Here is a 12043-nt window from a genome sequence, read left to right as displayed (position 1 = left end):
CTAACAAAGTTGTCTCTGTTAAGAGCAGTTGTTTTATTTTCCTTCTGTAACAAAGAACTATTAGCTTTAATGTTTCATTCAATAATCTTGAGTCATACAGTTCTCAGTCATTTCTATTTTGATATTTACTTAAAGGGAAGTCATTACAGAGTTGGTAAGAGTTTACTGGAACAGACAGCCATGAAAATTTGATCTTTTGAATCTATTACAGAAGAATGGCAGCAAGAGAGCATAAAATGTCCACTGAACTATGAGCATTGTGATAGTATTTATTGAGGTTATCTCAGATTTTTAATTTACTTTATCACTGAGTTAGTGCCACAATTTTTCCTCTCCTTTCATCACATGAAGGCCTTCTGGAATATAAACTGCTGCAATTCAACTTCGATTTACACGAAGAGTGCACAGAAATATTTTCATGGCTGCCTCCTCCAGAAAACCTTTGCTGTCTTTTCCAAGTGGCTTTTATTAATTTATAAACAGCCTATTTGGGAACAGCGACATCAATGTCCCAGTCTTGACCTCACCAGATGCCCATGTCCATGTTTTCCCACGACAGGTCACTGGAGAGTGATAAGCAGTGGGAACCCAGGCTGAACTAATCGATTGTGATAGTATCAATGGTCAAGCCTACTCCTCCTCCACCCAGGACAATCTGTCATTAGCTGGTAACTTTGCTGGTACAGAACAATAATGCCTTTTTAGGCATGTCACTCTGGCTAAATGACCTAGAACCCCTTGTAATTGTACTTATCAGTGTTTTCTTTGCCTTACTGCTTTAAAGAAGGGGAAAACAGTTAAACAGAAAAAAAGAACAACAAACTTTATCAACAATAAAGAACAAAAATATATTGTATTAGAGTATGTAAATGCAGCAGTTCACTCTGCTTAGCAGTTACAACTTCAATGTCTATTCTCATGTATATCAACAAAGATTTGAACCAAAGCAACAATGTCATTTGGCCGTATTAATTTAATTTCAGGTATTGATTTACTTTTGAATGATGATTATCCTGATGGGAAACTGTCCTTCTACTCACTATGAATAATTTAGCTCCTCAAATATTACCCCTCTCTCATTTACTTTCTTTTTATATCTGGGTGGGAAAATTGAGCAGAGTTATCACGTAATACTTGCTGTAATTGTCATTATTGCCATTCTTGTTTTGTTATCAGTATATGCAATTCTGGCTTTCTTCATTTTATTATGATTTTGTTGTGTTTGTTTGTAATTATCCTCTGCTGTAAGTATGAAACACCCCTGTTTCGTAAATTTTGCATAAACCACAAACTTTGTTGCAGTCTCTTTCCCTTTCCTGGGATTTGTTTTGCATGTACCCTTCAATTTTCTACTCAGTGTTTGGGATTTCAATTTGTAACTCAATTTTATCTGGACAAGGCTAGTTTATTTCAATGGAATATGATACATTTAAGGTCATTTTCACCTTCCAGCTCTGTCAGTAACCTTATAGTGCACAATTTTTCAAGTATTCATCCAAGTATCTTTCAAATGTGGTGGGTGCTTCAGTTCCTTCAATGTTTCTGTTCTACATCCTATCTCTTACTGGGAGAACGAGAAAAGGATTCTTCAATCCCTCATGAGTTAACTTGAAACAGTTAACACTCACTTACAAGTGAAATATGTCCTTCATATTCATCCTTGTTAGGACTTTTATAATTCTGTATACTTCAAATAAACCCACCTCAGTTTCCATGATTCTACAGGAAACAACCACAGCATCTTTCTGCTGGCCCTGACAACATTCTTGTCATTCTCCTCTGCATTCTCTTTGGTTCCATCACATCCTTTCCTGGTGCAGTGATCGGAATGGTACATAACACTCCTGCTGCAGACTAATTAGTATCTTATACAATATAGCATGACCTCCATGTTTATTGTTTCTTGTACTTCAGCTATAAAAGCAAATTGTCTTGAACATACTTCAGTCATTATTGCATATCATTGAAAACAAGGGAGATAGTACTGAGCCTGACAAAATCTGCCACTTACAAACTAATACTCAGTCACTCTGCTTCCTCCCACGTAACCGTTTGTAATCGAATTTGTCACTTTCCCTTGGCTTTAATTTCACTGAATAATTTGCTTATCATACATCATGCTGAAATCTGTGGAAACTATATAAAACACATTCCCTACCCATACTGCCATGTTACCTCCACAAACATTTAACCAAATTAATCAGACATGCTCACTATCTTTGATTCTCTGAGCACTTATTTGTGCCATTCATTTGAATGTTTTCTAATAACTTAATCATTGCATGCCAATAAGACTTCTGCATTTTCTCATCACAAAGATTCATCTCACCCAATCTAACCTTGGGATAATTAAAATCACCAAAAGTTTTAAACTCATTGTTCAGAATTATGTACAAATTTTATGCTAAATTTCCCTTACATTGTTTAGATAGTCTGAAACAACTACCTCTTGGATAATTTCTGACTTTACCTGTACACTAAAACACCACTGAATGGCATGTTAGTCTAAATTTGGATCTTCAAATAGATTACTAAAGTGGCTGTGCAACAGCATTAATGTGGAAGATTGAGGGCACTCCCAATTTATCATATTGTAATCATTTTACTCTGCATATATTGGAGAAGGGTGTTAGCTCAAAAATACACACTTCCCATGGCAGCCAGATATCAATTACATGCAATATGACTGCCACAGAAATGACAGAAGGCAGAGAGGAAATGGAGAGAGCATCAAAGTTCCTTTGTAGAGAAAATGATAAACAGGTGAATAAGATGCATGTTGAGAAGGAGAGCCTACATATAAAGAAGTAGCATGATAAAAGAAATACCAAGATGACCTCTGCTCCTCTGGAGATACTGACACTTGGTCACAGAAACATGCAAACACAAGCACAATTTTTCATCTCATTTTGTAGCTGTTCTTCCCCCTTCCCTCATTACTACAACCTCTACATATTGTTCAAGCATATAAATATACAATAGATAATTTATTTGCTTCAATCCTTTACTCTGAAAGAAATTTCCAGCAGTAAAAGGGAACGCATAGCTTCATGGGTGCAACACCTCTCCACGTAAGGGCAGAGAGGTCACTGAAATACACATTAAATGAAATAATCACTGTCAGCTTGAACTTAACTTAAGCAGCTTGGCAGGTATGTCATTAACCTCTAGTCAATTTTGGAGCTGCCGAGTTATGCTTTATGAGCTGAGGCCTTTAAAGTGTTGTCTAAATATAGCACAGGTCGCGCTCATTTTTTTAAATGACTGCCAACAATGTTTGTTTACTGGATCCCTTAGCTCCAATTTATGCCAGGAAGGATGCAAAGAGTTTTGAAGGTTGACTAATTCTATTATGTATATGTATGTTGTTGCAAAAGCTTCGGATGTGGCAATGATGATCTTGAACAGAAATGTCCAATATAATTTTGTAATTGCTGTGATTTAACCTAGCAATGTTCGCTAGTGCTACTTACTCTGGATTGCATTACATTTTTATTGTGTAGTACTAGAATAAAAATAGTGCTGTGTGACACAATTGACTAGAAATTGGGATCTATTTAATTTTGCCACACTTCACTTTATTCTCTTCCCAATAACAGAGTAATTGCCATTCCTGACTGAGCTTCGGTTATTATGCCATTACTCTCCACATTAAGCTCTAGTTCTAGTTATGTAGCTCTAGTTACTACTTTGCATATGGCTTGCATTGGCACATACAGTACATATTAATTCACTTTACATTTTCTTTGCAAATTGTTTCAATTCCCTCAGCATTTTTGTTTCTTTTGTGACTTACTTGGTGAACTTTCAAATTTTATCACTTGTGGACCAAAACATTGCTTTCATTTAAAATACAGACTTGACTTTAGCCTTTCAATTCCTGCTATTACATTCCTTCATTGCAAATCTATTTCTAGGTCCCAGCTACGTTCAACTCTGGCATAACTTAATCCTTTTTTTGCCAAAAATGGTCTAGATACCCTGAATACTTCTCTTCCTCCAGCCAGACATTGATTAATGTCAGGAGAGCTCCACAAAATATCTATACATTTCCTCTGTGGAAATCTGCTGCATTTGGCAGGAGTCCAGTCTACAATATAGAATGTAATCCAGCAGCTAAAATCACTAAGAATCAGGATACAAGATTGTTATTTGCCACTTTCCAAAGATAACAGTACAAATGCGGTAACCTGCATGGCGACAGTAAGAGCCACCTATGTTCAGAAAGTACTCTGCATGCCACCCTAGATCTTCATTAGTATTGCATCAATTGTAAAGTGCAGCCAGAAAAAAAATCTGGGTCAGTAAAGTGTGTGAAAATAATGCCTCGTAAAACATTATACACCAACCTTGGATGGCCAAGAAATGGATAAAAGAGGTAATATAGAATGTTATCAGCAAGATAGAGAAAAAAAATGTACTGGGGAGGTATTGCACTTATGGGTAAAATAAGGTCAGGGACTCAAATGTGGGGTCTGTACAGATAGAGATCGGTGAACTTAAAGTAGGATAATAGGAAATAGTCAAGGATTTAACAATTACTTTGGGTCAGTGTGCTCACAAGCTTATACAAAATACTGGAGAACCGAGCATAAATTAGAAAATAAAACATTCAGAATAATCCATTACGAAGTTTTGAAAGGGATGGGTATAAACTCATGGATATTAGAGAAGTGGTTTAAAATCCACATACTCTTAAATTCTTTGAAGTTTGGCCATTGTGACCCCACCTTTAAAGAAAGGAGGAAGAAGGAAAACATTGAATATTCATCCGTTAGTCTATCTGCAACAGGAAGCTATCCATAATTAAGGATTTCAGATCAAGAAACTTAGAAATCATAATATGATTGAGCAAAGTTATCATGAAAGAAAAATCATGTTTGACTAATCTACTGCGGTTCTTTGAGGGTTAGAAGAACCAGTGGATGTGATGTATTTGGATTTTCAGAAAATTTTTGGTAAATTCCCCAAAAGGAAGATGGAGAACAATGTTAGAGCTATGCTATTAGGTGTAATAGACGACTGAGGATTGAGTGATGAAAGTGCAAAAAGGCTGGAAAAAAAGATAAGGACAAGCTGAATGAATGGGCAATAATACAGGGGAGGGGTCACAATTCAAAAGAAAGAGTGCTCATCTAATCGAAAAAGCAAACATGTTGAGTATTTTTAAATGATGATGAGATTGGAAAGAAGTCTGGTCATCCTTGTAGGGAATTCAGTGAAAAGTAGCAAAAGTCAAATAAGAAGGCAAATTGTATGATGGCTTTTATGGCGAGAGGATTTGAGTACAAGGTTAAAGACATCTTATTATAACTACACAGGGCCCTGATGAGACCACACCTGGAGCACTGAGCACTGTTTTAGTTTCTTTATTCAAAAAGGGAGACAGTTTCTATGATGAACATTTACCAGAATAGTTTCTGAGATGGCTTGTCTGTCAAAGAGAGACTCAGCAGATTAAGCATCTGTTCTGTAGTTTCGAAGAATGAGAAGTGACATTACTGAAATACACTAACTTCTAAGAACATATAACAAGACTAATGTGTGGAGAATGTTTTTCCCAGCTAGGGAATCTAGTACTAGAAATCACAGACCTAAAACAATGAGGAAGACATTTCGGACTTTTATATCTCAAGAATCATACTTACTACAAAGAAAGAGCCCTTCAACCCATCAAGTCCACACCAACTAACAAATATCTAGTTACACACACAAAATGCTGGTGGAACACAGCAGGCCAGGCAGCATCTATAGGGAGAAGCACTGTCGACGTTTCGGGCCGAGACCCTTCGTCAGGACTGATCTAGTTACACCAGTCTAACAATATCCCCAATTTATTCTTTCCAATGTTTCTATAGCTTCCTGAAATTACAGAGTTCACTTCCACATTTATGGTAATTAATCTACAATCCACACATCTTTGGGATATTGGAAGAAACTCACACTGTCACGGGGAGAACACGCAACCTCCACACAGAAACACCAGAGATCAGAATTGAGCTGGAGCTGTGACGCAGCAGATCCACCAGCTGTAGTTCTATATCACCCCACGCCATTCCTCTACTCATTACCTGATGCCCATTCTAGTAAATCCCTGGAATTCTCCACTCTGGGTGCAGTGGAAGCTTAATTGCTGACTGCATCTATTGAAATAAAGATCAATAGATTTTTTCCCCATATTAAACCAAATCAGGGGAATTTTGTGTAAAATGGTATTTACATTAGAAAATTTGCCATGATCTGAAGGCTTGAGGAGCTGAATTGCCTACCCTTGCTCCTATCTGCCCTGTGCTGTTATGTTGTCACCTTTTGCCACTGTCATCCTTATTTAAGTGGTGCCAGATTGCAACCGTAAAACAATTTTCTTCAAGTTTCCTTGCTGAAAGTTGACTTGCAACAGAATTTTAATTTCTGTATGAAAGAATTTTAACTAAAAATTAAAGTTGAAAACATGATGTTTGATACTTTCCACCTTGATAAAAAAACAATCCAAACTTCTAATACAACTCAATCTCTATGTTTGCTCCAAAATATATTTATTAAATCATTTTTAAATTAACTTTGGGTCTTCAGCTTCAGTTGTCTGGATATGTGAATTGGTTATCCATCAACATTACTAGGATGAGGTTAACACTAGGGATAAACCCTTTCCCTGGCTTCATTATTATAACACTTCCTTTACGGGAAAGTCACCAGTAGCCAAAAGCATCACCATCCTTTGGCCTCATTTCATCTTGAGTTGTCATGTGCAGCATTCTGCAAGGCTGAAGTAGTAAACTGCACTCATCCATAACCCTTGTAGAGAGGCACTTCATTGGTCGGGGTTGACCACGGATGTTATGTCCTAACTGTCTATGTAATATGCAAGCCAGGGCAATAGAGAGAGCAAGCTGTTGCCCATGCAGCAGGCTCCTCTTCTCCATGCCGCCGAGGGATCCAGAAGAACAGTTTGGCACCGGTGGCATCAAAGGAGTTGCTGGTCAGCTGTGCGACTGTCTAAGGGACTCCAGCTCCAGAATTTTTCCCTCAGGGTTTACTCCCCAAGCCTTCCACGTGAGTAAGTATAGCTGCGAGGCAGTGGAGGTTTGAGATCAGAGTTTTCCTTCTCCTAGGTGAGCTGCCGACCACAACTGACAAGCCCCAGCTGCCCGAAGTGACTGGTTTTAAGGTGCCAAAATCCAGCTTCCCCTCTTCTCGTCAGTAGAAATGGGACTGATGGGCTTAGTAGCTGAGCCACATGTGAAAATCCGGAGCTGGTCTTGGCTGTCAGAGGCTATTTGAGGCACACACCATTGGGAGCACTTAAGCATTTAATAGATAGTGGGAGCTTATCTTCACTAACCCCACCCTGGCTATGACAACTTTAAGGAACCAAGGACATTGTACTTTACATAATTTAGGCCTAATTTTGCCCAGTATTGCTGACTCATAATTCTTTAATCATCAGTTGCCTACTGTGCATTTCCCAGGCAGAACACTGTTTATTTTGAGTTATTATTCGAGGGTAGGAAGGAAGATTTTTGTTACGACATCTGCCCACAACTTTCGCTGGCTAATAATTTAAAAAAATGCAGTAATACCACTTTCTTCACAAATCCTATAGGGACATAAAACAACCAGACTGGAACAGCCAACCAAAGCAAGTTGACAGAGGGTATGAGGAAGGTCATGGGAACAAGGTTAAACTAACAAACCAACAGTAATGATGCAGACTCATACTGTATACACTCACAGCAAAATACTTCCCAGCAAAGATTTGTGGTGGACTACTTTATAAGGAGCAGTGGGAATAGTTTTGTTTAGCTCTTTGCATTCCACAATCATTGTCATTGTGACTGTGGAAATAGATGAATGAAAATTGAACCAGAATTTATTTTAAAAGAAATACTGAATGGACATGTACTTAAAATTGTTCAAGTTAGTGTTAACCTCCCACTCTTAGCCCAACTTCCTTCTGTCTTGCTAATATACATGTACATGGCTGTTAAATTGGAGTTTTGCTATTAAATGGTTGCCATAGTAGCATAATACTCTTCAGTCCATAGAACACATTCTAGATATTTCACTGTCATTATGAAAGCCATGTATATTTGATGGTCCGTAATGTTCTAACTGATAATGGTATACCACAAATGAAGATTAAAAACAATATTGTTCATATTTGTTATTTGTTGATGACACAAATTATATTGGAAATTCAACATAAAATTGTATTGTGTTACATTCAGATTAAGGAATTTATAAGCATCAATTATTGCTTAAATTATTTAAAGGGAAGCATTTGTTTTGAAGGGGTAGGTCAGATTATTATCTAAATTTCAGAAACATTGCCAAGTTTTTAAAACTACCCTTAAGCAAAGGCAGGCCAAACAGTCCATAAGGCTTTATTTAATGAGAGCATGCTAGTAAACAAATTTGAAAACAAAAATTGTCACTTGACCTACTGGCTCATAGATTCAATAAACGAGGAAAAAAAATCATAGTATCTGCATACATTACTCTTTCTGGAAACTTGTGAAGCTCCATTTTTTAACTCTATTCATCATTCCTGCATTTTTGGGTTACCTTGAACCATGTAAGCCATATTATGTTCTTTGCCTCTCGACACTCCATTCTCCAAATTTATTGAGAGCCTATAAGTAAACTGCATCAATGTGACATGCTTCCCTGCTACCTCTTCAATTAAGTTGAAAATGCAAGGGTTTTAAAAATCATTTCATTTATTATTTGGCATGCATCTACCTTCTGTCGGTGTTCCATTCATTTTCCTGCTATTGACAGTAGAAAATATCCTCAGATTACAGTTTACCAATTATATAACAAATTACTGAATGGATTTAATAGTGCCTCTCTTTTCCTTTAATACATAAATATAATCCAAAAATGAGTGTATTATTGAGCTTGATTCATGTGTTTCATATTTTCCACTTTATTTTTTTTCTCATAAGTAAGTGATTATATATTTCTGACATTTTGCTGGCTGTGATGTTATCCCTCATTCAGACTTTTAACTTATGTCTAAAGAATATTCATTTTATGTACCTTGATAATTTAATTTCACAGTTTTCCTTTACCTTCTTAACTTGTATGTTATTTCTCGGGTTAACATTTGTCTTTGATTACCACAAGGTACACCAGTTGCAAATTCAGCTTCAAATAGAATCAAATGTGTGGTATTGAATGCAATCAGCAGCTCATAAGCTTGCACACAGTGAGTTCAAATGACCAGAGATAATTATCCCCTTTCCTCAACTTAGCATTCCCCCTTCTCATGCTTTTAATTGCTCTGTATTTTCCCCTACCCTTGATTATTCTCTATAGTTTATTCATTCATCAAGTTTCCTCAATATTTTTAACTTTCAGCTATGCATTTTTTCTAAGTTTTGTTAAATCACGCAAATATTCTTATTTGGTTCCACATCACAAATACTATCACTGTCCACTTCATTTTCAAAGTTTCAGTTTCTACCTCACAAAACTACCTTTTACCCCAAATTGATCATCCTGATCTTTGTTCAGCTTGGGATCTTCTGATTCATGATAAGGTCACAATGGCATACATTGCCTATGTTAATTCCTTGTTATACTTATATTCATTTCTAATTTCGAAAATACACCGGAACACAAGTAAGCAGGAGTAGGAGTTGACTATCAGTCCATTCCAGCCTGCCCTATCTTTTATTATGACCATGGCTGATATATGTTGGCCTTGACACTCATCTGTGCAGTTATCTGTAATCTTCTATTCCTCAACCCAACCATAAGGCATTTATCCACGTCCACTTTAAATGCATCTAATAATCCACCTACCACAACCCTTCAGAGCAGAGATTCTAGTGGTTCACTACCCTCTGTGAGAAGAAATTTTTTATGTACAGGTACGTTATTTTTCGCACAGCACAGGAACACGTCATTTAGCCCACAATGATGTGCTGAATTAATTAAACATCAAACTAAATTAATCCCTTTTGCCTCTACAATGTCCATATCCTCCCATTGTCTGCACAGTAATGTGCCTATCTAAGAGCCTCTTAACACTTCCATTGTATTTGCCTCCACTATCTCCTCTGCACCCACCACTCTCTGCAAAAAATAATTACCCCGCTCATCTCCTTTTAATTTACCCCTCTCACATTATCTTGTAGTTATGTCCACTTGTTCAAGACACTCAAATTAGGGAAAACATACCAGCAACAACCCTATTAAGCCTCTTAGGACTTTATATATTTTAATAAGTTCACCTCTCATTCTTCCAAATTCCATGGTATACATGTTTATTCTCTCTTGGTAGGACAACCTTTTCGTCCCAGGAATCAACTTGGTGAATCTCCTTTGGACTACTTTCAATATTACTATATCTTTCTTTTTGTGGAGGGGTACCGCAACTGTGAGTAGTATTCCAGATAAATAAAACTCACTTCTTGTTATTTTTTACACAGTAGATTAAGAAGTGAACCAATACACATTGTAGGAATCACCTCCACAACGTATTTATCTAATTCTTTTGGCCAATTACATTGAGGAAAGTTGTCTGACAGTTCTTAAATTTACTTTCTTCCTCGATATTCCCTAAATGCTTTTTCAACTGTTAGGTGATCTGCTGACTCTTGGTGTTGGTATAATTGATCCTCCTGTTATTTTCGCTGTGATGGAAGATTTAGACATATAAAATATCTTTTCTAAACTCCAGCCCATTCTAAAACTTTCTGAAACCACTGAAACATATTTTGAAGTGCAGTCACAATTACAACAAAGCAGCAAATCAGTACCCACTCACGAAAATCTAAACGCCATGAAATTATTTAGTTGATATTGAGTGAAAATATAGGCCCTAGTTGTACTTCCATCCTGTTGAAAGCTGGATCGCATTTTTCTACATCCCTATATACAGTATTATTGCTAATTCATGAACATTTTTAAAACATGTACTACTTTGAAGTATTTAATCCTTGGACTTAATATTTCTGTAATCACATCTCTACATTCCTTATTATGTCCAATTATTTATAATATATCATTTCCTCCACTTCCCTGTTTTATTATGGACACACTGCTGTACAAGCATACCAGTCTCATTTGTAATAGCCATTTCTTTCACTTTAATTTTAACCACCTTTTTATGTTTCTACTTATTGTGTGATTTTTTACAGCACTCCTAGTTCCACTTATCCTCCAGTTTCCTTTCCTGTTATGTCTATATTATTTTGTTTCCTACAGATCCTTCCATGGCTAATTTTGTTTAAAGGGATTTCCAATCCCTTAATACTGTGCTACCATCAAAAGGATAGACAAACCTAACTTCCTTTAGAACCAAGAGTTAAGTGTCAATATTACTAGATTGCTCATAATTAGGTAATATTATAATTATGGACAGCCACCCAAGCAGATAACAACTGATCCAGGATACCAATATGGAGATGGCATGCCCAACAGAAAACTATAAATTTACCCTATCCTAGAAAATGAATGTTACAATGACAAGAGCTAAATACTTAAAAAAAAATTTTTAAACACTCTCTGAGATACCGCAGTAATGCTGTTAAGAATCTCTTATATCATGCAATATAAAACTAGGGCCAATTTTATTAGATTAGCCAACATTTATTTTCCCAAAAGGTAACCCTGTTCATAATGACTACTAACTTAAAAGCATCCAGTAAACAGTTCTCTCAAATCAGCAGCCAGGATAGTTCACTCTGTTTGGGCTACACTAGATTGTACCGCCACCAGTTAATTGTCAGGCGAGGTAGAGGGAGACAAACTCTTAGGAGAATTTTGTTATTGACAAAAAGCATGGGGAGCATAGGATGATAATGGTCCTACAAACAAATAATTATATAATTAGCTTTTCCATTTCTGGTCAGATAGCTTTAGCCAAAATCATGCAAATATTTGGCAGCAAAAGTAGCTTCAGATACAAAATAAATCTGTAATTAGTCATACATTCATGGAGTCAGGCAAGTTATAGAGTCACAGCATCATTGAGAGATGCATCACCAAGTCTGTACTGACCATCATCCTTCATTTCTACAAATCCTATGTT

The 12043-nt window shown here is 36.6% G+C and overlaps 1 protein-coding gene across 9 annotated transcripts in view; it reads right to left on the bottom strand.

The window, feature by feature from the left end:
• Positions 1-12043, bottom strand: part of cacna1c (calcium channel, voltage-dependent, L type, alpha 1C subunit) — a 737294-nt gene that overhangs the window by 112416 nt on the left and 612835 nt on the right. The gene's annotated exons all lie outside the window — the stretch shown is intronic.

Source organism: Hemitrygon akajei, chromosome 10 (assembly GCF_048418815.1).
Source record: "Hemitrygon akajei chromosome 10, sHemAka1.3, whole genome shotgun sequence".
Classification (NCBI taxonomy): Eukaryota; Metazoa; Chordata; class Chondrichthyes; order Myliobatiformes; family Dasyatidae; genus Hemitrygon; species Hemitrygon akajei.
This window is presented reverse-complemented; position numbering and strand designations above follow the sequence as displayed.